General features: G+C 39.8%; 2 long non-coding RNA genes across 4 annotated transcripts; one reads left to right on the top strand and one right to left on the bottom strand.

The window, feature by feature from the left end:
• Positions 1-12,575: 12,575 nt before the first annotated feature.
• On the top strand, positions 12,576-20,932 carry LOC126891806 (uncharacterized). Of its 3 annotated transcripts, XR_007700581.1 has the most exons (6): positions 12,576-12,846; positions 13,248-13,614; positions 14,016-14,416; positions 14,818-15,328; positions 17,334-18,025; positions 20,432-20,932. It is a non-coding gene; the product is annotated as an uncharacterized LOC126891806 (long non-coding RNA). The 3 variants fall into 3 exon arrangements; XR_007700579.1 differs by lacking the exon at positions 14,016-14,416; XR_007700580.1 differs by lacking the exon at positions 14,016-14,416 and having other exon boundaries at positions 15,219-15,328.
• Positions 13,382-20,064, bottom strand: LOC126891808 (uncharacterized). The gene is made up of 4 exons (XR_007700582.1): positions 19,911-20,064; positions 17,706-17,905; positions 17,104-17,304; positions 13,382-13,494 (listed from the first exon to the last, which is right to left on the bottom strand). It is a non-coding gene; the product is annotated as an uncharacterized LOC126891808 (long non-coding RNA).
• Positions 20,933-23,330: the final 2,398 nt, after the last annotated feature.

Raw genomic sequence — 23,330 nt, forward strand, 5'->3', positions numbered from 1 at the left:
CGAAAACTCAATTCCACTGTAGAACGTGTCGATAAGACTTACCCAAGCCAAGAAGAAATTCATGAGTTTTGGGGAAATCAACTTTCCACGCCAGCTGCTCTTAACAACAATGCTGGATGGATAGAAGAAACGACACAAAACTGCCAACACTACATTACCACCCTTTACGAACCCTTCACTACTGAAGAAGTCTCAAATACCATCAAAGAGCTTCACAACTGGAAATCTCCTGGCCCGGACGGAGTTCAAAACTTTTGGCTCAAGAAGTTTTGGAGTGTTCATGAATGCTTATCAACACTAATTAATCATGTTATTTCTAATCCGCAGGATATACTATCACTCCTAACTCAGGGAACCACTTATTTAATTCCGAAGGATCAAAATAACACCCAAGATCCAGCCAAATACCGCCCAATTACTTGTCTTCCAAGTTTGTACAAATTGGTCACATCCTGTGTAACCCGGCGTATCTACCAACACTGTGCTCTGAACAATATCATAGATCCTCAACAGAAAGGATGCGCTAAGGGTTCCATGGGTTGCAAAGAACAACTCATCATCGACTCGGTCATTTCTAACCAGGCATATTCCAAAAAGAGGAATCTTTTTACTGCCTTCATTGATTACAAGAAGGCCTTTGATTCAGTGCCGCATGAATGGCTTATAGATATATTGAGAATATATAAAGTCGATGATAATATAGTGACCTTTTTAGAGCATATAATTACGGAGTGGAAGACTAGAATTCACCTTCAAATACCTGGTGAAAATAACATCGAAACTGAAAATATCGCAATCAGCCGGGGCCTGTTTCAAGGAGATTCGTTGAGTCCACTGTGGTTCTGTCTAGCTATGAACCCACTATCTCAGCTATTGAACTCCATAGATGCAGTTTTTAGCATCAAAAATAACAACAATGTGGTGGCGAATCTTAATTATTTATTGTACATGGATGATTTGAAATTAATGGCTTCCACTCGAAACCAACTCGACGAGATGATAAAAACTATAGAAACTTTTTCTAATGATATTAGTATGCACTTCGGACTAGATAAGTGCCGTATTTTAAATATAGTCAGAGGAAATGTACAGCCCGGTTGATTCGATATGCAAAATGGCCAGAACATCGAGGCCATGGGTGAAAGCGATATGTATAAATATCTTGAAGTAAAGCAAGCGCGGAGAATTGACCATAAACAAATGAAAACAGAGATAACTACTGAGTTTATACGAAGGGTAAAACAACTGCTTCGCTCACACCTTAATAGTAGAAATTTGTTTAAGGCACTAAACACCTACGCATGTTCCGCGCTTAGCTATTCATTTGGCATTGTTAAGTGGACAAAAACGGACATAGAAAATCTTCAGCGAAAAGTAAGAACGCACCTCACAAAGGCACAAAAACACCATCCAAAAAGTGCAGTAGAAAGAACGACATTACAACGGAATTTAGGAGGAAGAGGACTTATGGATATAGGTGAGCAATTAGACAAACAAATTGCTAATTTAAGATCTTATTTTCAGATGCAGGCTGAAACATCTACTCTACATCGCGCTATCTGCGCAGTAGATGACACAACACCGATAAAACTGAGGGAAGCAGAACTTCGCATAAACCACCTTACTAAGGACGAAAAAGTGCGCGCCTGGATGGGTAAACCTCTGCATGGGCGACATCCCAATGAGGTCAGCCAAGATTATGTCGACAGTATAGCGTCGAACTACTGGTTGACATCAGGAAAGATGTTCCCTGAAACGGAGGGTTCATTACTGGCCATTCAGGATCAGGTTATACCAACCAGAAATTACCTGAAATATATCATCAAAGACCCTCATGTTCAAAACGACAGATGCCGATATGGATGTCAAGCCCAAGAAACCATCCAACATCTTACAGGGGGCTGCCAGGCATTTGCTGCAACTGAGTACAAGGAACGGCATGACGCAGTGGGAAAAATCCTTCATCAGGAGATAGCTATCAAGCTGGGACTTCTCCAAACCGACCATCTCCCATATTATCAATACGTCCCTGAGAGTATGCTTGAGGATGGCAACTACAAGCTATACTGGGACCGCACTGTGCTCACAGACCAAACAGTGGCGCATAATAGACCAGATCTCGTATTAGTCAATAAATTAACGAGACAAACAACCCTCATTGATGTGACGATTCCTAACAAAAATAATCTACGTACTAAATTTACTGAAAAGATCGCCAAGTACAGAGATCTGGAAATTCAAATACGGAGACAATGGAGAATGCAAAGTACCCAGACGATACCGATTATTATGTCTACTACTGGAGTCATTCCGAAGACCCTCCTCGAAAGCATAAAAAAACTGGGTCTTAATGAACATCTTTATAAGACCATGCAGAAAGCAGTACTACTCGCAATGGCCAGATGTGTACGAAAATTTTTGGGAGATACACCTGCATACCAAGTCACCTAGGGCTCGATAACACGGAAAGAGTCCCACCAGAGCTCAATCCTTTTGATACCGTAGGTATCTGGGATGAGTCAATTTTCCCCTTAGAGGGAGTGTGAGCCGTATGGCTAAATCTGGATAATAATATATATATATATATATATATATATATATATATATATATATATATATATATATATATATATATATATATATATATATATATATGAAAGTTAAAGCTAAAATCAATATCAACAAAAGAATTAATATTAAAATTAAACTCACCAGGCTTCCGGGTTGAACCGCGTCGTTGGTTTCTAGGCCGAGCTTTCGACGTCCTCTCTGACGTCATCTTCAGGGCTTCCGGGGTCTCAGTCTCCTGAGGCTCCAGACACTACACTCACTACTCACTACTTCACTACTCACTGCAATACTGTTGTTGCTGACGCTGGGGCGGTCATTTATACCGTGGACTGATGTGACTGACGTGGCTGTCGATGACGTGGCGGAGTGGGAATTAGCGCGAAGACTATTTGGAGTGGTGCGAAGATTTTTGACGGCGGGAATTGTATTTGTAGATGGAGCGGACGATGTTTTCTTTAAGAGGGGTCTCCAAGTCGAAGGTAAACGGATGCCGTCATCTCTTTTATTGAGACAACTTGGCCGTTTTTCGATTTCTATGGCTTCTCGGATAATCCTTTGTTTATAGAAGCGGATGGGGGCTATGGTTCTGGAGTTTTCAAAGTCAATTTTGTGACCTGTATGAAGATGGTGTTGGCCTAGGGCTGAAACTGAATCGGAATTGCGAACAGATATGGAATGTTCATAAATCCTATTTTGGATTCTACGATTGGTTTGTCCTATGTAAGATCGGGGGCAGTCTGCACAAGGAATTTCATAAACTCCGTGTTGTTCATTTGGAATGTTGTCTTTGACGGATCGGACAAGAGATGAAAGTTTTTGTTGGGGGTAAATACTGTTTTTATTCCTCGTGGTTTAAGAATTCTGTCGATTTTGTCAGTAACACCTTTGATATAGGGAAGAAAAGCTTTCGTATGATCAGGATCTGACTCTTTGGGTTGTGATTGAGCGGGAGATTGAAGTTTATGGATGCTCCTATCGATGTGATTTTCGCGGTAACCGTTTTGGATGAGGGCTTGTTTTAAAGAAGAGAGTTCAGTAGATCTACTTGCATCATCGGAAAGACGGATTGATCTGGAGACAAGAGTATTAATGACTGAATTAATTTGAGAAGGTGGGTGATGAGAGTTGCCATGCAAGTAGCGGTTGGTATGGGTGGGTTTTCGATAAACAGAGTGATGAAAACCTTGTGATTGGTTCTTCTTAATAAGAACGTCGAGAAACGGTAAGGATGAGTTAGTCTCCATCTCCATCGTGAACTGGATACTGGGATGTATACCATTCAGATGGGTCTGAAAAGACGCTAAAGCATCCCTGCCGTGGGGCCAAATGACGAATGTATCGTCAACATATCGTAGCCAACATGTGGGTTTGAGCGTAGATGTGGATAGTGCTCGGGTCTCAAAATCTTCCATAAAGATATTAGCAATTACTGGAGAGAGTGGTGAGCCCATTGGGGCACCATTTATTTGTCTGTAGAATTGATTTTGGAAGATGAAATAAGTGTTGGACATGCAATGTTTAATGAGAGATAAGTGGTCTTGCTGGATACTGTGTTTCGTTTTCAGAATATTTAGGGTGTCATCTATAGGAATGTTAGTAAAAAGTGAAACGATGTCGAAACTTACTAGAATGTCTGAGGGTGAGATAGGATATTGTTTGAGAAGTTCGATGAAATGAAAAGAATTTTTGACGAAAGATGAGGCATTTTCGGCGAAAGGTTGTAGAGTTTTGGCTAGATATTTTGCCAAAGGTTGTGTCGGACAGTTGTATGCACTGACAATGGGGCGTACAGGAAGATCGGGTTTATGAATTTTGGGTAGGCCATATATTCGAGGTGTTCTAGAAGACTTTTCACGAGGAATTAAAGTTTGTTTTACGGCAAGAGGAAGAGAAGTTTTATTGATGATGGTTTTTGTTGTTTTTTCCAAATAGGTTGTGGGATTATTAGAAACTGGCTTGTAGTCGGGGGTGTTAATGAGATTTGAGAGCTTATCGATGTAAGAAGAAGTGTTTAGGATGACAGTGGCGTTTCCTTTATCGGCAGGAAGAATGACTAGATCTGGATTTGCTTGAAGTTCTTTCAGGGCTTTTCTCTCAGATTGACTAATATTTGGAGTAGGGGGCTTTGAGTTCCTAAGAACTCTAGCGACGTCTTGTCTAACTATTTCAGCATCTTCAGAAGGTAAATGAGAGATAGCTTCCTCAGTTTGACAGATGATTGTCTCAATTGGGATGTTGTTTGTGGTAACAGAATAATTGAAACCTTTTGCTAAAGCTTGAGTGGCAGTAGTAGAAATGGGGGTATCAGAAAAGTTGTGAACCACTGTGGTGGGTTTAAAAGTTCTGGGTTTTGGAAGTTGTTGGGTAATTAGATGAGCTAATTTGCGCTTTTGAGTTTCAGTCTTAGACTCGAAAGTATTTAGGGCTGTTTGTGTGTTTATACGGTCGAAACTGTCCCATAATATAGGATGTACATGAAAAGAATGAATAGATGACCAGGTATTAAAAATATGGGTGTTTGTGACTTCTAGTTTTCGTCTAGTGAAATGAATTGCTTCACGAAGAAGCGCGAAACTGGATTTTCTAAGAATTTGGGAGATAGAAAAAGAAGAAGTATGGTGTTTGAGTTTTAGACATTTGGGAATGACTTTATGGTCTCGACAGGCTTTAAGGAATGTTAGATCGCAAAGAAGACGAGTTTTGCGCAACAACAGATTGCTGTATGATTTAGTGAGATGGTAAAATTCCTCCCCGTAGAGGCGAATAAAATGTTCGGAAAGGTTTCCGCGGTTAATACAATGAAACTTAAAGCTAAAATCAATATCAACAAAAGAATTAATATTAAAATTAAACTCACCAGGCTTCCGGGTTGAACCGCGTCGTTGGTTTCTAGGCCGAGCTTTCGACGTCCTCTCTGACGTCATCTTCAGGGCTTCCGGGGTCTCAGTCTCCTGAGGCTCCAGACACTACACTCACTACTCACTACTTCACTACTCACTGCAATCATTAATACTCTTGTCTCCAGATCAATCCGTCTTTCCGATGATGCAAGTAGATCTACTGAACTCTCTTCTTTAAAACAAGCCCTCATCCAAAACGGTTACCGCGAAAATCACATCGATAGGAGCATCCATAAACTTCAATCTCCCGCTCAATCACAACCCAAAGAGTCAGATCCTGATCATACGAAAGCTTTTCTTCCCTATATCAAAGGTGTTACTGACAAAATCGACAGAATTCTTAAACCACGAGGAATAAAAACAGTATTTACCCCCAACAAAAACTTTCATCTCTTGTCCGATCCGTCAAAGACAACATTCCAAATGAACAACACGGAGTTTATGAAATTCCTTGTGCAGACTGCCCCCGATCTTACATAGGACAAACCAATCGTAGAATCCAAAATAGGATTTATGAACATTCCATATCTGTTCGCAATTCCGATTCAGTTTCAGCCCTAGGCCAACACCATCTTCATACAGGTCACAAAATTGACTTTGAAAACTCCAGAACCATAGCCCCCATCCGCTTCTATAAACAAAGGATTATCCGAGAAACCATAGAAATCGAAAAACGGCCAAGTTGTCTCAATAAAAGAGATGACGGCATCCGTTTACCTTCGACTTGGAGACCCCTCTTAAAGAAAACATCGTCCGCTCCATCTACAAATACAATTCCCGCCGTCAAAAATCTTCGCGCCACTCCAAATAGTCTTCGCGCTAATTCTCACTCCGCCACGTCATCGACAGCCACGTCAGTCACATCAGTCCACGGTATAAATGACCGCCCCAGCGTCAGCAACAACAGTATTGCAGTGAGTAGTGAAGTAGTGAGTAGTGAGTGTAGTGTCTGGAGCCTCAGGAGACTGAGACCCCGGAAGCCCTGAAGATGACGTCAGAGAGGACGTCGAAAGCTCGGCCTAGAAACCAACGACGCGGTTCAACCCGGAAGCCTGGTGAGTTTAATTTTAATATTAATTCTTTTGTTGATATTGAGTTTAGCTTTAAGTTTCATATATATATATATATATATATATATATATATATATATATATATCAAACAAATGAAATAGAGAATGTGGAAAAATCCCTTACGAACAATTCACACATCCACCATTTCAGGTTGGGAAAAATTTCTTGAATAGAATCAAAGATCCAAACACCTGTTCTTAGAAATGTGTTTCGCCCTCTTCAACCTCTCTGGGTTTATCAATAAAGATGAGAGGTTGAATATCTTTAGACACATTCCATCAAAAAACAACATTCGAGACCCAGACATAGCAGGAGCGTATATCTACGCCGCATAATCTGACCATGACAGCCTCACGTTTTAAGTATTGGTCAGATTATGCGGCGTAGATATACGCTCCTGCTATGTCTGGGTCTCGAATGTTGTTTTTTGATGGAATGTGTCTAAAGATATTCAACCTCTCATCTTTATTGATAAACCCAGAGAGGTTGAAGAGGGCGAAACACATTTCTAAGAACAGGTGTTTGGATCTTTGATTCTATTCAAGAAATTTTTCCCAACCTGAAATGGTGGATGTGTGAATTGTTCGTAAGGGGATTTTTCCACATTCTCTATTTCATTTGTTTGATTTAATTACGTTTGGTCGGTAAACCAATAACTTAGATCTTTTGATCACTGAGTGTGTTTCAAAGATTTACATCTTTTGTTTTTTTGTTTTTCATATATATATATATATATATATATATATATATATATATATATATATATATATATATATATATATATATATATTATTATCCAGATTTAGCCATACGGCTCACACTCCCTCTAAGGGGAAAATTGACTCATCCCAGATACCTACGGTATCAAAAGGATTGAGCTCTGGTGGGACTCTTTCCGTGTTATCGAGCCCTAGGTGACTTGGTATGCAGGTGTATCTCCCAAAAATTTTCGTACACATCTGGCCGTTGCGAGTAGTACTGCTTTCTGCATGGTCTTATAAAGATGTTCATTAAGACCCAGTTTTTTTATGCTTTCGAGGAGGGTCTTCGGAATGACTCCAGTAGTAGACATAATAATCGGTATCGTCTGGGTACTTTGCATTCTCCATTGTCTCCGTATTTGAATTTCCAGATCTCTGTACTTGGCGATCTTTTCAGTAAATTTAGTACGTAGATTATTTTTGTTAGGAATCGTCACATCAATGAGGGTTGTTTGTCTCGTTAATTTATTGACTAATACGAGATCTGGTCTATTATGCGCCACTGTTTGGTCTGTGAGCACAGTGCGGTCCCAGTATAGCTTGTAGTTGCCATCCTCAAGCATACTCTCAGGGACGTATTGATAATATGGGAGATGGTCGGTTTGGAGAAGTCCCAGCTTGATAGCTATCTCCTGATGAAGGATTTTTCCCACTGCGTCATGCCGTTCCTTGTACTCAGTTGCAGCAAATGCCTGGCAGCCCCCTGTAAGATGTTGGATGGTTTCTTGGGCTTGACATCCATATCGGCATCTGTCGTTTTGAACATGAGGGTCTTTGATGATATATTTCAGGTAATTTCTGGTTGGTATAACCTGATCCTGAATGGCCAGTAATGAACCCTCCGTTTCAGGGAACATCTTTCCTGATGTCAACCAGTAGTTCGACGCTATATTGTCGACATAATCTTGGCTGACCTCATTGGGATGTCGCCCATGCAGAGGTTTACCCATCCAGGCGCGCACTTTTTCGTCCTTAGTAAGGTGGTTTATGCGAAGTTCTGCTTCCCTCAGTTTTATCAGTGTTGTGTCATCTAGTGCGCAGATAGCGCGATGTAGAGTAGATGTTTCAGCCTGCATCTGAAAATAAGATCTTAAATTAGCAATTTGTTTGTCTAATTGCTCACCTATATCCATAAGTCCTCTTCCTCCTAAATTCCGTTGTAATGTCGTTCTTTCTACTGCACTTTTTGGATGGTGTTTTTGTGCCTTTGTGAGGTGCGTTCTTACTTTTCGCTGAAGATTTTCTATGTCCGTTTTTGTCCACTTAACAATGCCAAATGAATAGCTAAGCGCGGAACATGCGTAGGTGTTTAGTGCCTTAAACAAATTTCTACTATTAAGGTGTAAGCGAAGCAGTTGTTTTACCCTTCGTATAAACTCAGTAGTTATCTCTGTTTTCATTTGTTTATGGTCAATTCTCCGCGCTTGCTTTACTTCAAGATATTTATACATATCGCTTTCACCCATGGCCTCGATGTTCTGGCCATTTTGCATATCGAATCAACCGGGCTGTACATTTCCTCTGACTATATTTAAAATACGGCACTTGTCTAGTCCGAAGTGCATGCTAATATCATTAGAAAAAGTTTCTACAGTTTTTAGCATCTCATCGAGTTGGTTTCGGGTGGAAGCCATTAATTTCAAATCATCCATATACAATAAATGATTAAGCTTCGCCACCACATTGTTGTTATTTTTGATGCTAAAACCTGCGTCTGTGGAGTTCAATAGCTGAGATAATGGGTTCATAGCTAGACAGAACCACAGTGGACTCAACGAATCTCCTTGAAACAGGCCCCGGCTGATTGCGATATTTTCAGTTTCGATGTTATTTTCACCAGGTATTTGAAGGTGAATTCTAGTCTTCCACTCCGTAATTATATGCTCTAAAAAGGTCACTATATTATCATCGACTTTATATATTCTCAATATATCTATAAGCCATTCATGCGGCACTGAATCAAAGGCCTTCTTGTAATCAATGAAGGCAGTAAAAAGATTCCTCTTTTTGGAATATGCCTGGTTAGAAATGACCGAGTCGATGATGAGTTGTTCTTTGCAACCCATGGAACCCTTAGCGCATCCTTTCTGTTGAGGATCTATGATATTGTTCAGAGCACAGTGTTGGTAGATACGCCGGGTTACACAGGATGTGACCAATTTGTACAAACTTGGAAGACAAGTAATTGGGCGGTATTTGGCTGGATCTTGGGTGTTATTTTGATCCTTCGGAATTAAATAAGTGGTTCCCTGAGTTAGGAGTGATAGTATATCCTGCGGATTAGAAATAACATGATTAATTAGTGTTGATAAGCATTCATGAACACTCCAAAACTTCTTGAGCCAAAAGTTTTGAACTCCGTCCGGGCCAGGAGATTTCCAGTTGTGAAGCTCTTTGATGGTATTTGAGACTTCTTCAGTAGTGAAGGGTTCGTAAAGGGTGGTAATGTAGTGTTGGCAGTTTTGTGTCGTTTCTTCTATCCATCCAGCATTGTTGTTAAGAGCAGCTGGCGTGGAAAGTTGATTTCCCCAAAACTCATGAATTTCTTCTTGGCTTGGGTAAGTCTTATCGACACGTTCTACAGTGGAATTGAGTTTTCGATAGAACGCCTTTTCAGAACTTTCAAAAAGAGCATTGTCGCTTTTGCGGTTGTTACTAACTTTGTACCTCCTTAGTCGTCCTGAATAAACGGAGAGCTTTTGTTTTAATGTATCCAGACACTGATGGGCTGTGTTGTTTTCTGGATCATATCTTGAGTGTCTTGCGGTAGTCAGCATTATATCTTCAGCTCTTCTGATGACTTTTCTACTTGTTACACCTCGTATGTATTCTGTGACTATACCAATATCCTTACGTAATAATTCGATCTTTCCGAGCAGTCTTTTTTCCCAGGGTGCAATTCTGTTACCAGTTCTTTCGTTATTAGTAACCCGTCGTGTTCTGATCTTAACGCCCATTACATTAGCAATTGCTGTTGCTGCACAGTAGATTAGCATATGCAAATATTCCAACGTGTGAGCTTCTACGACATAGTTGGGTAGGACTTCAGTGTTCACAATTTGTAACAGCGCACCTAGTTTCTTACAAGAGTTTATTCGTGGTAGCGGTGGTCTGCTAAGTGGGTTTGTTCCATTAAACTCTTGTACGGCACGAGCCATTTCGTTTGCTAGACTATCGCGCAACTCGTTGTTTTCCTGCTGTGTATTATCAGGTTGAGTTTCTGGCATGGGAATCTCAGGAGTCTGCTCATCGAGGATTTCATTAGGGACTTGATCTAAAACTTGTTCTTGGTTATTAATCTCCCGTTCGACTTCGCTTTTGATCGAATTGCGTCTAGTCTCTGGGATAAGGTTGTTCCTTATGATTACCCGGTATTGATGTGATACTGTTTGCTCCGATACTTGAATATCTGGGTACGTCCTGAAAATTCGGCATACAGCTGTTGTCGGTAGCCGATTGTTTCTTGACCGAGGTTTGTCACCTTGTAATAGAAGCGCAAAATGTTTTCATTAATGGACACAGTCCATTTCATGCGCTGCCTCGGTCGTCCCGCTTGAGTGAGCGCCGGCTGATGATCCAGCGCAGCACCTTCGGCGGGTGGAGCTCTTGTTGTTGTTTGGCTCGCTTGTGGTTGTGGTTGTGGTTGGGCTGTAGCTGATTGTATGACAGGGGCCCGCCTCCTCAACACCCTGCCACCGACGTCCCGCATGCTGTCACGTCCAGCGCCGGCTCCAGACGTGCCCTGGCGATCCCCAGGCAGCGATCCTAAACATAAATTATTTATCTCCATTCTCATGGGTGTGCATTTTATACCTACTGCCAGGTGTCAGTTTTTGTTCCACGGCAAGTATCCCTGCTACTCTCAGGGTATTGGCGCTACGAATACCCAGAAAGCATCCCCCATTCGCAGGGGGCCGCGCCTGATAGAAGAACTGAAAAAAACTCCCACAGGGAGTTATTATTATTATTATTATATTATTTAAGTGCATTTACAAAAATTTCTCTGGCACCACTGCATATAAGTAGGTATGGTTCTATGTTTATAAATTTTAACTTATATTCAACAATTATGTCTCGGTTTGATTTTGGTATGATTTTTAAAATTGTATTACCCTTCTATTCTTAAATTATTAGCTTTAATTTTTATTGTCAATTATTGTTTTAATCTTATTATTACCTACGTGCTTTTAATTGTTATTTAAGCTCAACTGTTAAAATCCAATGACAACCTGGGGCCTGATCCTAATTCATTTCGATGTCGCAATTTAATTTCGACACCGCCATGATGGTCGCAATTTATAGCGATTCTTATTCATTTCGATATTAGTAACAACTGGGGTTCTTAACGTTATCATTTTGACACTGCTCAGAATTTGGTTTGGCGCTCCGGTTTATTGGATATATTGGCTACGCAACCACCGCAACATTTGTTGATAGTCTGGGAAAATTATCTGGGAAAATTATTATTATTAATAGCGATCCTAAACATAAATAAACATTCTCGATATTAATGGGTGTGCATTTTATACCTACTGCCAGGTGTCAGTTTTTGTTCCACGGCAAGTATCCCTGCTACCCTCTGGGTATTGGCGCTACGAATACGCAGAGAGCACACCCCATTCACAGGGGACCGCGCCTGATAGAAGAACTGACAAAGAACTCCCACAGATAATAAGATTTTGCACCTGGCAGTTGGTATAAAATGCACACCCATTAATATGGAGAATATAAATTTATATTTAGGATCGCTGCCTGGGGACCGCCAGGGCACGTCTGGGGCCGGCGCTGGACGTGACAGCATGCAGGACGTCGGTGGTAGGGCGTAGAGGAGGCAGGCCCCTGTCATACAATCAGCTACAGTCCAACAACAACAACAACCACAAGCGATCCAAACAACAGCAAGAGATCCACCCGCTGAAGGTGCTGCGCTGGAACATCAGACGGCGCTCACTGAACCAGGACGACCGAGGCAGCGCATAAAATGGACTGTGTCCATTAATGAAAACATTTTGCACTTCTACTACAAGGTGACAAACCTCGGTCAAGAAACGATCGGCTACCGTCAACATCTGTATGCAGAATTTTGCAGAGAGTACCCAGATATTCAAGTATCGGAGCAACGAGTACCAGGTGAAAACCGGGTAATAATAAGAAATAATCTCATCCCAGAGACTAGACGCGACACCATTAAAAGCGAAAACAAACAAATGAAATAGAGAATGCGGAAAAATCCCCTTACGAACAATTCACACATCCACTACTTATGATTCTATTCAAAAAAATTTTCCCAGCCCGAAGTAGTGGATGTGTGAATTGTTCGTAAGGGGATTTTTCCGCATTCTCTATTTCATTTGTTTGTTTTCGTACGAGTGGTCGTCCAAACCAGTACCTGTGGATCTTTTGATCACTGAGTGTGTTTCAAAGATCTACATCTTTTGTTTTTTCATAAAGATTATCTTACTTACTCTAAAGTAATTAGGGAATTAAAACTTGAGAATGGCATGGTCAGGTTGGGCGTAGATTTACGTTCCTGCTATGTCTAGGTCTCGAATGCTGTTTTCTGATTGGAATGTGTCTGAAGATATTCAACCTCTCATCTTCACCGATGAGCCCATAGAGGTTGAAGAGGGCCAAACACATTTCTAAGAGCTGGTGTTTGGATCTTCGATTCTATTCAAAAAAATTTTCCCAGCCCGAAGTAGTGGATGTGTGAATTGTTCGTAAGGGGATTTTTCCGCATTCTCTATTTCATTTGTTTGTTTTCGTACGAGTGGTCGTCCAAACCAGTACCTGTGGATCTTTTGATCACTGAGTGTGTTTCAAAGATCTACATCTTTGGTTTTTTCATAAACATTATCTTACTTACTCTAAAGTAATTAGGGAATTAAAACTTGAGAATGGCATTGTCAGGTTGGGCGTAGAATTACGTTCCTGCTATGTCTAGGTCTCGAATGTTGTTTTTTGATTGGAATGTGTCTGAAGATATTCAACCTCTCATCTTCACCGATGAGCCCATAGAGGTTGAAGAGGGCGAAACACATTTCTAAGAGCTAGTGTTTGGATCTTCGATTCTATTCAAAAAATTTTTCCCAGCCCGAAGTAGTGGATGTGTGAATTGTTCGTAAGGGGATTTTTCCGCATTCTCTATTTCATGTGTTTGTTTTCGTACGAGTGGTCGTCCAAACCAGTACCTGTGGATCTTTTGATCACTGAGTGTGTTTCAAAGATCTACATCTTTTGTTTTTTCATAAACATTATCTTACTTACTCTAAAGTAATTAGGGAATTAAAACTTGAGAATGGCATTGTCAGGTTGGGCATAGATTTACTTTCATGCTATGTCTAGGTCTCAAATGTTGTTTCTTGATTGGAATGTGTCTGAAGATATTCAACCTCTCATCTTCACCGATGAGCCCATAGAGGTTGAAGAGGGCGAAACACATTTCTAAGAGCTGGTGTTTGGATCTTCGATTCTATTCAAAAAATTTTTCCCAGCCCGAAGTAGTGGATGTGTGAATTGTTCGTAAGGGGATTTTTCCGCATTCTCTATTTCATTTGTTTGTTTTCGTACGAGTGGTCATCCAAACCAGTAACTGTGGATCTTTTGATCACTGAGTGTGTTTCAAAGATCTACATCTTTTGTTTTTTCATAAACATTATCTTACTTACTCTAAAGTAATTAGGGAATTAAAACTTGAGAATGGCATTGTCAGGTTGGGCGTAGATTTACGTTCTTGCTATGTCTAGGTCTCGAATGTTGTTTTTTGATTGGAATGTGTCTGAAGATATTCAAACTCTCATCTTCACCGATGAGCCCATAGAGGTTGAAGAGGGCGAGACACAGTTCTAAGAGCTGGTGTTTGGATCTTCGATTCTATTCAAAAAATTTTTCCCAGCCCGAAGTAGTGGATGTGTGAATTGTTCGTAAGGGGATTTTTCCGCATTCTCTATTTCATTTGTTTGTTTTCGTACGAGTGGTCGTCCAAACCAGTACCTGTGGATCTTTTGATCACTGAGTGTGTTTCAAAGATCTACATCTTTTGTTTTTTCATAAACATTATCTTACTTACTCTAAAGTAATTAGGGAATTAAATCTTGAGAATGGCATTGTCAGGTTGGGCATAGATTTACGTTCCTGCTATGTCTAGGTCTCGAATGTTGTTTCTTGATTGGAATGTGTCTGAAGATATTCAACCTCTCATCTTCACCGATGAGCCCATAGAGGTTGAAGAGGGCGAAACACATTTCTAAGAGCTGGTGTTTGGATCTTCGATTCTATTCAAAAAAATTTTCCCAGCCCGAAGTAGTGGATGTGTGAATTGTTCGTAAGGGGATTTTTCCGCATTCTCTATTTCATTTGTTTGTTTTCGTACGAGTGGTCGTCCAAACCAGTACCTGTGGATCTTTTGATCACTGAGTGTGTTTCAAAGATCTACATCTTTGGTTTTTTCATAAACATTATCTTACTTACTCTAAAGTAATTAGGGAATTAAAACATGAGAATGGCATTGTCAGGTTGGGCGTAGATTTACGTTCCTGCTATGTCTAGGTCTCGAATGTTGTTTTTTGATTGGAATGTGTCTGAAGATATTCAACTTCTCATCTTCACCGATGAGCCCATAGAGGTTGAAGAGTGCGAAACACATTTCTAAGAGCTGGTGTTTGGATCTTCGATTCTATTCAAAAAAATTTTCCCAGCCCGAAGTAGTGGATGTGTGAATTGTTCGTAAGGGGATTTTTCCGCATTCTCTATTTCATTTGTTTGTTTTCGTACGAGTGGTCGTCCAAACCAGTACCTGTGGATCTTTTGATCACTGAGTGTGTTTCAAAGATCTACATCTTTTGTTTTTTCATAAACATTATCTTACTTATTCTAAAGTAATTAGGGAATTAAAACTTGAGAATGGCATTGTCAGGTTGGGCGTAGATTTACGTTCCTGCTATGTCTAGGTCTCGAATGTTGTTTTTTGATTGGAATGTGTCTGAAGATATTCAACCTCTCATCTTCACCGATGAGCCCATAGAGGTTGAAGAGGGCGAAACACATTTCTAAGAGCTGGTGTTTGGATCTTCGATTCTATTCGAAAAATATTTCCCAGCCCGAAGTAGTGGATGTGTGAATTGTTCGTAAGGGGATTTTTCCGCATTCTCTATTTCATTTGTTTGTTTTCGTACGAGTGGTCGTCCAAACCAGTACCTGTGGATCTTTTGATCACTGAGTGTATTTCAAAGATCTACATCTTTTGTTTTTTCATAAACATTATCTTACTTACTCTAAAGTAATTAGGGAATTAAAACTTGAGAATGGCATTGTCAAGTTGGGCGTAGATTTACGTTCCTGCTATGTCTAGGTCTCGAATGTTGTTTTTTGATTATAATATGTCTGAAGATATTCAACCTCTCATCTTCACCGATGAGCCCATAGAGGTTGAAGAGGGCGAAACACATTTCTAAGAGCTGGTGTTTGGATCTTCGATTCTATTCAAAAAAATTTTCCCAGCCCGAAGTAGTGGATGTGTGAATTGCTCGTAAGGGGATTTTTCCGCATTCTCTATTTCATTTGTTTGTTTTCGTACGAGTGGTCGTCCAAACCAGTACCTGTGGATCTTTTGATCACTGAGTGTGTTTCAAAGATCTACATCTTTTGTTTTTTCATAAACATTATCTTACTTACTCTAAAGTAATTAGGGAATTAAAACTTGAGAATGGCATTGTCAGGTTGGGCGTAGATTTACGTTCCTGCTATGTCTAGGTCTCGAATGTTGTTTTTTGATTGGAATGTGTCTGAAGATATTCAACCTCTCATCTTCACCGATGAGCCCATAGAGGTTGAAGAGGGCGAAACACATTTCTAAGAGCTGGTGTTTGGATCTTCGATTCTATTCAAAAAATTTTTCCCAGCCCGAAATAGTGGATGTGTGAATTGTTCGTAAGGGGATTTTTCCGCATTCTCTATTTCATTTATTTGTTTTCGTACGAGTGGTCGTCCAAACCAGTACCTGTGGATCTTTTGATCACTGAGTGTGTTTCAAAGATCTACATCTTTTGTTTTTTCATAAACATTATCTTACTTACTCTAAAGTAATTAGGGAATTAAAACTTGAGAATGGCATTGTCAGGTTGGGCGTAGATTTACGTTCCTGCTATGTCTAGGCCTCGAATGCTGTTTTTTGATTGGAATGTGTCTGGAGATATTCAACCTCTCATCTTCACCGATGAGCCCATAGAGGTTGAAGAGGGCGAAACACATTTCTAAGAGCTAGTGTTTGGATCTTCGATTCAATTTAAAAAATTTTTCCCAGCCCGAAGTAGTGGATGTGTAAATTGTTCGTAAGGGGATTTTTCCGCATTCTCTATTTCATTTGTTTGTTTTCGTACGAGTGGTCGTCCAAACCAGTACCTGTGGATCTTTTGATCACTGAGTGTGTTTCAAAGATCTACATCTTTTGTTTTTTCATAAACATTATCTTACTTACTCTAAAGTAATTAGGGAATTAAAACTTGAGAATGGCATTGTCAGGTTGGGCGTAGATTTACGTTCCTGCTATGTCTAGGTCTCGAATGTTGTTTTTTGATTGGAATGTGTCTGAAGATATTCAACCTCTCATCTTCACCGATGAGCCCATAGAGGTTGAAGAGGGCGAAACACATTTCTAAGAGCTGGTGTTTGGATCTTCGATTCTATTCAAAAAAATTTTCCCAGCCCGAAGTAGTGGATGTGTGAATTGCTCGTAAGGGGATTTTTCCGCATTCTCTATTTCATTTGTTTGTTTTCGTACGAGTGGTCGTCCAAACCAGTACCTGTGGATCTTTTGATCACTGAGTGTGTTTCAAAGATCTACATCTTTTGTTTTTTCATAAACATTATCTTACTTACTCTAAAGTAATTAGGGAATTAAAACTTGAGAATGGCATTGTCAGGTTGGGCGTAGATTTACGTTCCTGCTATGTCTAGGTCTCGAATGTTGTTTTTTGATTGGAATGTGTCTGAAGATATTCAACCTCTTATCTTCACCGATGAGCCCATAGAGGTTGAAGAGGGCGAAACACATTTCTAAGAGCTGGTGTTTGGATCTTCGATTCTATTCAAAAAATATTTCCCAGCCCGAAGTAGTGGATGTGTGAATTGTTCGTAAGGGGATTTTTCCGCATTCTCTATTTCATTTGTTTGTTTTCGTACGAGTGGTCGTCCAAACCAGTACCTGTGGATCTTTTGATCACTGAGTGTGTTTCAAAGATCTACATCTTTTGTTTTTTCATAAACATTATCTTACTTACTCTAAAGTAATTAGGGAATTAAAACTTGAGAATGGCATTGTCAGGTTGGGCGTAGATTTACGTTCCTGCTATGTCTAGGCCTCGAATGTTGTTTTTTGATTGGAATGTGTCTGAAGATATTCAACCTCTCATCTTCACCGATGAGCCCATAGAGGTTGAAGAGGGCGAAACACATTTCTAAGAGCTGGTGTTTGGATCTTCGATTCTATTCAAAAAATATTTCCCAGCCCGAAGTAGTGGATGTGTGAATTGTTCGTAAGGGGATTTTTCCGCATTCTCTATTTCATTTGTTTGTTTTCGTACGAGTGGTCGTCCAAACCAGTACCTGTGGATCTTTTGATCACTGAGTGTGTTTCAAAGATTTACATCTTTTATTTTTTCATAAACATTATCTTACTTACTCTAAAGTAATTAGGGAATTAAAACTTGAGAATGGCATTGTCAGGTTGGGCGTAAATTTACGTTCCTGCTATGTCTAGGTCTCGAATGTTGTTTTTTGATTGGAATGTGTCTGAAGATATTCAACCTCTCATCTTCACCGATGAGCCCATAGAGGTTGAAGAGGGCGAAACACATTTCTAAGAGCTGGTGTTTGGATCTTCGATTCTATTCAAAAAAATTTTCCCAGCCCGAAGTAGTGGATGTGTGAATTGTTCGTAAGGGGATTTTTCCGCATTCTCTATTTCATTTGTTTGTTTTCGTACGAGTGGTCGTCCAAACCAGTACCTGTGGATCTTTTGATCACTGAGTGTGTTTCAAAGATCTACATCTTTGGTTTTTTCATAAACATTATCTTACTTACTCTAAAGTAATTAGGGAATTAAAACATGAGAATGGCATTGTCAGGTTGGGCGTAGATTTACGTTCCTGCTATGTCTAGGTCTCGAATGTTGTTTTTTGATTGGAATGTGTCTGAAGATATTCAACTTCTCATCTTCACCGATGAGCCCATAGAGGTTGAAGAGTGCGAAACACATTTCTAAGAGCTGGTGTTTGGATCTTCGATTCTATTCAAAAAAATTTTCCCAGCCCGAAGTAGTGGATGTGTGAATTGTTCGTAAGGGGATTTTTCCGCATTCTCTATTTCATTTGTTTGTTTTCGTACGAGTGGTCGTCCAAACCAGTACCTGTGGATCTTTTGATCACTGAGTGTGTTTCAAAGATCTACATCTTTTGTTTTTTCATAAACATTATCTTACTTATTCTAAAGTAATTAGGGAATTAAAACTTGAGAATGGCATTGTCAGGTTGGGCGTAGATTTACGTTCCTGCTATGTCTAGGTCTCGAATGTTGTTTTTTGATTGGAATGTGTCTGAAGATATTCAACCTCTCATCTTCACCGATGAGCCCATAGAGGTTGAAGAGGGCGAAACACATTTCTAAGAGCTGGTGTTTGGATCTTCGATTCTATTCGAAAAATATTTCCCAGCCCGAAGTAGTGGATGTGTGAATTGTTCGTAAGGGGATTTTTCCGCATTCTCTATTTCATTTGTTTGTTTTCGTACGAGTGGTCGTCCAAACCAGTACCTGTGGATCTTTTGATCACTGAGTGTATTTCAAAGATCTACATCTTTTGTTTTTTCATAAACATTATCTTACTTACTCTAAAGTAATTAGGGAATTAAAACTTGAGAATGGCATTGTCAAGTTGGGCGTAGATTTACGTTCCTGCTATGTCTAGGTCTCGAATGTTGTTTTTTGATTATAATATGTCTGAAGATATTCAACCTCTCATCTTCACCGATGAGCCCATAGAGGTTGAAGAGGGCGAAACACATTTCTAAGAGCTGGTGTTTGGATCTTCGATTCTATTCAAAAAAATTTTCCCAGCCCGAAGTAGTGGATGTGTGAATTGCTCGTAAGGGGATTTTTCCGCATTCTCTATTTCATTTGTTTGTTTTCGTACGAGTGGTCGTCCAAACCAGTACCTGTGGATCTTTTGATCACTGAGTGTGTTTCAAAGATCTACATCTTTTGTTTTTTCATAAACATTATCTTACTTACTCTAAAGTAATTAGGGAATTAAAACTTGAGAATGGCATTGTCAGGTTGGGCGTAGATTTACGTTCCTGCTATGTCTAGGTCTCGAATGTTGTTTTTTGATTGGAATGTGTCTGAAGATATTCAACCTCTCATCTTCACCGATGAGCCCATAGAGGTTGAAGAGGGCGAAACACATTTCTAAGAGCTGGTGTTTGGATCTTCGATTCTATTCAAAAAATTTTTCCCAGCCCGAAATAGTGGATGTGTGAATTGTTCGTAAGGGGATTTTTCCGCATTCTCTATTTCATTTATTTGTTTTCGTACGAGTGGTCGTCCAAACCAGTACCTGTGGATCTTTTGATCACTGAGTGTGTTTCAAAGATCTACATCTTTTGTTTTTTCATAAACATTATCTTACTTACTCTAAAGTAATTAGGGAATTAAAACTTGAGAATGGCATTGTCAGGTTGGGCGTAGATTTACGTTCCTGCTATGTCTAGGCCTCGAATGCTGTTTTTTGATTGGAATGTGTCTGGAGATATTCAACCTCTCATCTTCACCGATGAGCCCATAGAGGTTGAAGAGGGCGAAACACATTTCTAAGAGCTAGTGTTTGGATCTTCGATTCAATTTAAAAAATTTTTCCCAGCCCGAAGTAGTGGATGTGTAAATTGTTCGTAAGGGGATTTTTCCGCATTCTCTATTTCATTTGTTTGTTTTCGTACGAGTGGTCGTCCAAACCAGTACCTGTGGATCTTTTGATCACTGAGTGTGTTTCAAAGATCTACATCTTTTGTTTTTTCATAAACATTATCTTACTTACTCTAAAGTAATTAGGGAATTAAAACTTGAGAATGGCATTGTCAGGTTGGGCGTAGATTTACGTTCCTGCTATGTCTAGGTCTCGAATGTTGTTTTTTGATTGGAATGTGTCTGAAGATATTCAACCTCTCATCTTCACCGATGAGCCCATAGAGGTTGAAGAGGGCGAAACACATTTCTAAGAGCTGGTGTTTGGATCTTCGATTCTATTCAAAAAAATTTTCCCAGCCCGAAGTAGTGGATGTGTGAATTGCTCGTAAGGGGATTTTTCCGCATTCTCTATTTCATTTGTTTGTTTTCGTACGAGTGGTCGTCCAAACCAGTACCTGTGGATCTTTTGATCACTGAGTGTGTTTCAAAGATCTACATCTTTTGTTTTTTCATAAACATTATCTTACTTACTCTAAAGTAATTAGGGAATTAAAACTTGAGAATGGCATTGTCAGGTTGGGCGTAGATTTACGTTCCTGCTATGTCTAGGTCTCGAATGTTGTTTTTTGATTGGAATGTGTCTGAAGATATTCAACCTCTTATCTTCACCGATGAGCCCATAGAGGTTGAAGAGGGCGAAACACATTTCTAAGAGCTGGTGTTTGGATCTTCGATTCTATTCAAAAAATATTTCCCAGCCCGAAGTAGTGGATGTGTGAATTGTTCGTAAGGGGATTTTTCCGCATTCTCTATTTCATTTGTTTGTTTTCGTACGAGTGGTCGTCCAAACCAGTACCTGTGGATCTTTTGATCACTGAGTGTGTTTCAAAGATCTACATCTTTTGTTTTTTCATAAACATTATCTTACTTACTCTAAAGTAATTAGGGAATTAAAACTTGAGAATGGCATTGTCAGGTTGGGCGTAGATTTACGTTCCTGCTATGTCTAGGCCTCGAATGTTGTTTTTTGATTGGAATGTGTCTGAAGATATTCAACCTCTCATCTTCACCGATGAGCCCATAGAGGTTGAAGAGGGCGAAACACATTTCTAAGAGCTGGTGTTTGGATCTTCGATTCTATTCAAAAAATATTTCCCAGCCCGAAGTAGTGGATGTGTGAATTGTTCGTAAGGGGATTTTTCCGCATTCTCTATTTCATTTGTTTGTTTTCGTACGAGTGGTCGTCCAAACCAGTACCTGTGGATCTTTTGATCACTGAGTGTGTTTCAAAGATTTACATCTTTTATTTTTTCATAAACATTATCTTACTTACTCTAAAGTAATTAGGGAATTAAAACTTGAGAATGGCATTGTCAGGTTGGGCGTAAATTTACGTTCCTGCTATGTCTAGGTCTCGAATGTTGTTTTTTGATTGGAATGTGTCTGAAGATATTCAACCTCTCATCTTCACCGATGAGCCCATAGAGGTTGAAGAGGGCGAAACACATTTCTAAGAGCTGGTGTTTGGATCTTCGATTCTATTCAAAAAATTTTTCCCAGCCCGAAGTAGTGGATGTGTGAATTGTTCGTAAGGGGATTTTTCCGCATTCTCTATTTCATTTGTTTGTTTTCGTACGAGTGGTCGTCCAAACCAGTACCTGTGGATCTCTTGATCACTGAGTGTGTTTGAAAGATCTACATCTTTTGTTTTTTAATTAAAAGCGAAGTCGAACGAGAGAGTAATAACCAAGGGCATGTTTTAGATGTCCCTAATGTAATCCCTGATGAGCAGATTCCTGAACTTCCCATACCAGAAACTCAACCTGATAATACACCGCAGGTAAACAACGAGTTACGTGATAGCCTAGTAAACGAAGTGGCTCGCGCCCTATAAGAGTTTAATGGAACAAACCCACTTAGCAGACCACCGCTACCAATAATTAACTCTTGTAAGAAACTAGGTGCGCTGTTACAAATTGTGAACACTGAAATCCTACCCAATTATGTCGTAGAAGCTCACACATTAGATTATTTGCATATGCTCATCTACTGTGCAGCAACAGCAATTGTTAATATAATGGGCATTAAGATCAGAACGCGACGGGGTACTAATAACGGAAGAACTGGTAACAGGATTGCACAGTGGGAAAAAAGACAGCTAGGGAAGATTGAATTACGGCGTAGGGATATTGGCCGAGTCACAGAATATTTACGAATAGTACTAAGTAGAAAAGTCATTAGGAGAGCTGAAGAAATAATGCGGAGCATTTCAAGACACTCGAGATACGATCCAGACAATATCACAGCCCAACAGTGTCTGGATACATTAAAGCAAAAACTCTCCGTCTATTCAGGGCGACTAAGGAGGTACAAAGTTAGTTACAACCGAAAAAATGACAATGCACTTTTTGAAAATTCCGAGAAGGAGTTCTACCTAAAACTCAATTCCACCGTAGAAAGTGCCGACAAGTCTTACCCAAGCCAAGAAGAAATTCATGAGTTTTGGGGAAATCAACTTTCCACACCAGCTGCTTTTAACAACAATACTACCTGGATAGAAGATACGATGAACAACTGTCACCACTACGTTACTGCTAGCTACGAACCATTCACGACTGAAGAGGTCTCAAATGTCATCAAAGAGCTTCATAACTGGAAATCCCCTGGTCCAGACGGAGTTCAGAACTTCTGGCTTAAAAAGTTTTGGTGTATTCATGAGTGCTTATCAACATTAATTAACCATGTTATTTCTAATCCGCAGAAAATACCATCATTTCTAACTCAGGGAACCACTTATTTATTACCAAAGGATCAAAATAATACCCAAGACCCAGCCAAGTACCGCCCAACTACTTGTCTTCCAACTTTGTATAAATTGGTCACATCCTGTGTAAGCCGGCGTGTCTACCAACACTGTGCTCTAAACAATATCAGAGAGCCTCAACAGAAAGGATGCGCGAAGGGTTCCATGGGTTGCAAAGAACAACTTATCATCGACTCAGTCATTTCTAACCAGGCATTCACTAAAAAAAAAGAACCTTTTTACTGCCTTTATTGACTACAAAACGGCCTT

Source organism: Diabrotica virgifera, chromosome 9, assembly GCF_917563875.1.
Source record: "Diabrotica virgifera virgifera chromosome 9, PGI_DIABVI_V3a".
In the NCBI taxonomy this organism is placed as follows: domain Eukaryota; kingdom Metazoa; phylum Arthropoda; class Insecta; order Coleoptera; family Chrysomelidae; genus Diabrotica; species Diabrotica virgifera.